General features: G+C 40.3%; 1 pseudogene; it reads right to left on the reverse strand.

Moving 5' to 3' along the window:
• Positions 1–2,310: 2,310 nt before the first annotated feature.
• On the reverse strand, positions 2,311–4,280 carry LOC148003923 (endogenous retrovirus group K member 19 Env polyprotein-like; annotated as a pseudogene).
• Between the last annotated feature and the right edge of the window lie 797 nt (positions 4,281–5,077).

Raw genomic sequence — 5,077 nt, forward strand, 5'->3', positions numbered from 1 at the left:
AATTTTGATAAATCATTAAAAGTACACACATTACAAGAGGCTGCTACTGGGAACTAACGGAATTCACAAAGAAACAGTGTTTCACTTCGTTAAAACATTGCTCTATCTTGAATAACAAGCTTATTACATGCAAATCCTATTGGGAACCTACTGAATTCACAATGATACTTAGATTGCGTTCCTTAAAATGTTGCTATATTGAAAAGCAGACTCATACAAGCATGTCCCATTGGGAACTCTCTGAATTCGCATAGAAATTTTGATTCCATTCGTGAAAATTTTTCTATATCCCGAACAGTCCACTTATTACTACTGCGGCCTATTGGGAACTAACCGAATTCACCAAGTTACTGAGATTCGGCTCAACAAATTTTGATAAATCTCCAAAAGTACACATATTAAAAGAGCCTGCTACTGGTATCTAACAGATTTCATGAAGAAACAGTGTTTCACTTCGTTATAAAGTTGCTCTATCTTGAATAACTAGCATATTAGTTGCGAATTCTTGAGAACCTACTGAATTCACCATGATACTTAGATTCCGTTCCTTAAAATGTTGCTATATATTGAAAAGCACACTCATAGAAGCATGTCCCATTGGGAACTCACTGAATTCGCCTAGAAATTCTGACTAAATTCATGAAAATTTTTCTATATCCCGAACTGTCCACTTATTACTACTGCCGCCTATTGGAAACTAACCGAATTCACAAATTTACTCAGATTCGGCTTACCAAATTTTGATAAATCTTTAAAAGTACACATATTACCAGAGCCTGCTACTGTGAACTAACTGAATTCACACAGAAACAGTGTTTCAGTTCGTTAAAACGTTGCTCTACCTTGAATAACAAGCTTATTACATCCGAATCCTATTGGGAACCTAGTGAATTCACAATGATACTTACATCCTTTCTTTAAATGTTGCTTTATATTGAAAGGCACACTCATACAAGCATGTCCCATTGGGAACTCACTGAATTCGACTTGAAATTTTGATTCCATTCGTGAAAATTTTTCTATATCCCGAACAGTCCACTTACTATTGCGGTCTATTGGGAACTAACTGAATTCAACAAGTTACTGATATTCGAGTCACCAAATTTTGATAAATCTTTAAATAACACATATTACAAGAGCCTGCTACTGGGAACTAACTGAATTCACAAAGAAACAGTTTTTCAGGTCGTTAAAACTTTGCTCTATCTTGAAAAACAAGCTTATTACATGCGAGTCCTATGGGGCACCTACTGAATTCACCATGATAATTAGATTCCCTTCCTTCAAATGTTGCTATATATTGAAAAGCACACTCATACAAGTATGTCCCATTGGGAACTCACTGAATTCGACTAGAAATTTTGATTCCATTCGTGAAAATTTTTCTATATCCCGAACTGTCCACTTATTTCTAGTGCGGCCTATTGGGAACTAACCGAATTCACCAATTTACTGAGATACGGCTTACCAAATTTTGATAAATCTTTAAAAGTACACATAATACTAGAGCCTGCTACTGCGAACTTCTGAATTCTCAAAGAAACAGTGTTTAGGTTCGTTAAAAACGTTGCTCTATCTTGAATAACAAGCATATTACATGCGAATCCTATTGGGACCCTAATGAACTCACGATGATACTTAGATTCCCTTCCTTGAAATGTTGCTATATATTGAAAAGCACAGTCATACAAGCATGTCCCATTGGGAACTCACTGAATTCGCATAGAAATTTTGATTCCATTCGTGAAAAATTTTCTATATCCCGAACAGTCCACTTATTACTACTGCGGCCTATTGGGAACTAACCGAATTCACCAAATTACTGAGATTCGGCTCACCAAATTTTCATAAATCTTTAAAAGTACATACGTTACAAGAGCCTGCTACTGGTAACTAACTGAGTTCACAAAGAAACAGTGTTTCACAGTCATACAAGCATGTCCCATCATGTCTGTGTACCTAGTTCTATAAGAGAAGACATAATCTGCAACCTTGGAGTCCCTGTCATCAGAGGCTCTGTCTGCTGTAAAGAGGAGCAGGAAAGCTTGTGGTATTAGTGATCAAAAATAGATCAGGACCTTTTGTCCTATTATTAACGGAAGTCTCTGTCTTACCAAGATCATTCTCAGAATCAAAGAAAAAATAAAGAAAAAACTGCTGACAACAATCTTTCCCATGACCCAGATGCCCATCAGCTTAGAGCCAAGTTTGTAGCAGGGGGCAAGTCCAGGTGCACATCTTCTTGGAGTCCGCCGCATGCAAGCAGGGGGCTTAACCGCGTGTGGTGCGAACCCTCGAACCGGCTCCCACTCAGGCGTCATGTCTGCCCCGGAGCTCGGTTATCTCTGCTGTAGGAGCGGCAGTTCCTCTTTTTTTATTTTTTAAAAGCACCAAATTGAGATCTGCTTGAACCTGGGCAATGGAATCTGTAAAGCAGCGGAATATAATTGGGAAGATCATTAGTACAACAACAAGTAGTAAAATCCCAACTCCAATAAAAATAAAATATTGTGTCTAATCGATTGGATTTAATGATTTAACTCCATTAGCAAAGGACCTTGCCAATCCAGAGAGGTCCACTGCATCTACATGTTGCTTATTCATTTTTGTGATTAAGGATGTCAATTCTTGAATATTATAAGAAATGTTATCATCATCCCATATGTCTAGCAAATATGTTTTGGTCCTTTCTCATTTTTCTGTAGCATTATAAGGTAAAGGAGTCACACAAATAAAATCATAATTAGCGTGACAGCGTGTGGCCATCCTAGTCTTAATGTTTGTAACATCTCTTCCTAATTCTAATACTACCTCTTCTAGGGCATTTAATCTAGTTTCTAATTTCAAATCTATAATCTTCTGTTCTGATAATGTAAGGGTAACATTCTTATGGAGATCATTAACAAAAGTGGCAATCTGCATTTCCTTAACCAAAGCAGTAGTAGAAACAGCAAAAGAAGTAACAATAGCTATCAAAGCGGTTATACCTAGAATTAAGGCTGTTACAAATCTTTTTGCCCTAATCAAACCCGTAGCATACCTAATAGTCTGGATGGCAGAATCATCAAACCATGGCTCATCTCCCAAGTCTACCGGTAACAAAACATAAGGAGGTATCCTGACAATCAATATAACAGATCCCGATACAGTGGAATCAATGCAATTAATCAGCTTGCATGATGTACACTTAATACTAAAAATAGATTCAACCTTATCTATGCTAATCAATTGTGGCAATCCTACTAATATTGCATAGGGATAGGTAACACAAGCAGAAACTGAAACAGCATCATAATCAGCAGCTCCTGTTTTCTTCAGCAAAAGTTTCTCACTAGAAGAAACCAGTCGGAACAGTTCTGGATGTTCTATCAGTGGTTTGTTCTGTCTATCAGGGAGGTCTCTGTGGAGTGGCTCCCAGAACCATGTCGGTTCTACCCACCCCGCATCATACCATCTTTTGATCAGTTTTCCAACTGGAGGCACATAGTTCCCATAAGGTTTTGAGTTGGAGGAGAGATAATTGCTCTGATCTTTATCAGGTGAGGACATGGAGAAGTCCCAGAGAAGTCTAGCAGCGCCTAAGGGAGAGAATCTTACCCCATTGTCAGGGAAGGCACATGGAAGCCAGCGCGGGAAAGCATTCTCATCTCCCTCCCAAAGGGCGTCCTTTTTAAATGCTGTTTTGTAATGGGGGTAGCGCGGCGGAAGATTCTTTACTGTGGTATAATATTGTCTTTTTTCTTCTTTATCGCTCACGGTGGTCATTCACAGTTCCCACATACGCCGCCCATTGCCCTTTCCATCTGGTTCGATATTGTCCAAGGTGGGGGTATCTCTGTTAAACACCCTTTTTCCCACTTGAAAACAGCCCACTGGCACCGAAGGGGAGAAAGAGAAGCAAATTGGCAGAGAATCGGACTTTCCCTCAAAATCTACATAACCCGAGCTGTTCTTTAGAAGGTGAAAGTCAGGCGATCCCCCTATCACTAATGTTTGATTGGTTAAAACCTTGATGTGATCCGACACCTCCCACCCTACAGGATGTAATATGGGTGGCTTTGGTAAGTAAGCCCAAAACTTTCCCCTAAAGCTGTGGGCGCACTCATGACTGTAAGCATAGCCACAAACAGCAAGGTTGTCGTTTCCGGGGCATGTGTAGCCTTCAATACTTCCTTTGCCTGAGCTGTCAGGGTTTTAAGCTGTGTCCACGTCGGCGTCTGGCGTGTTTTTGTTTTTGGCTCTAGGCGAGTCGCCTTGATCTTTTTGGCCAGGTTCCGCATTATCTGGCGGTTCGGCCTCTTTCGGCGTGGGGGACGGATGTCCGTTTCCTTTGCCTGGCCTGATGAGTCTGTCTGGGACCCAAATTGGTGATTCGGCATCCTGTGGGAAAACACAAGCATAGCCTCGTCCAGAGGCAATTAGCACATCTGGCCCCTTCCATAGGCCAGTTAATTGGTCTTTCCATCTGACCAGGGGTTTAGGAGCACTCTCCTTCTCCGCCCAATGTCTTTCGGTGGCTGTAAGCCCCTGGTTATCTGTATTTACATGATTCAAAACGAATAGGGAATGGCTAAGCAATTGACGGGGAGTTGTATACTTACCTGTTGACCTTAACTTTTGAATCTGTGCTTTAATATTCTAATGTATACGTTCCACAATGCCTTGCCCTTGTGGGTTGTATGGAATTCCTGTGACATGGGCTATGTTCCACTGTTGATAAAAATGCTCTAAGGTTTTTGGCACATAGGCAGGTGCATTGTCAGTCTTTATTTTCTTCGGGATACCCATGTAAGAGAAACTCTGCACCAGGTGTTGTATTACATCTTTCACTGCCTCTCCCGTTCTGGCAGAGGCAAACACCATGTGTGAGTAGGTGTCCACTGTGACATGGACATAACTCAATTTTCCAAACTCTGATATGTGAGTCACATCCATTTGCCATAAAATGTGAGGTTTTAATCCTCGTGGATTAACTCCCATCTTTAATGTATGTCCCCAATCTGGACAATGAGGACAAGATTTAATTATTTTTCTTGCCTGTTCACGAGTAACTTGAAAATGATATCTAAGTGTAGTA

Source organism: Rattus norvegicus, chromosome 8 (genome assembly GCF_021556685.1).
Source record: "Rattus norvegicus strain SHRSP/BbbUtx chromosome 8, alternate assembly SHRSP_T2T, whole genome shotgun sequence".
NCBI classification, from domain to species: Eukaryota; Metazoa; Chordata; class Mammalia; order Rodentia; family Muridae; genus Rattus; species Rattus norvegicus.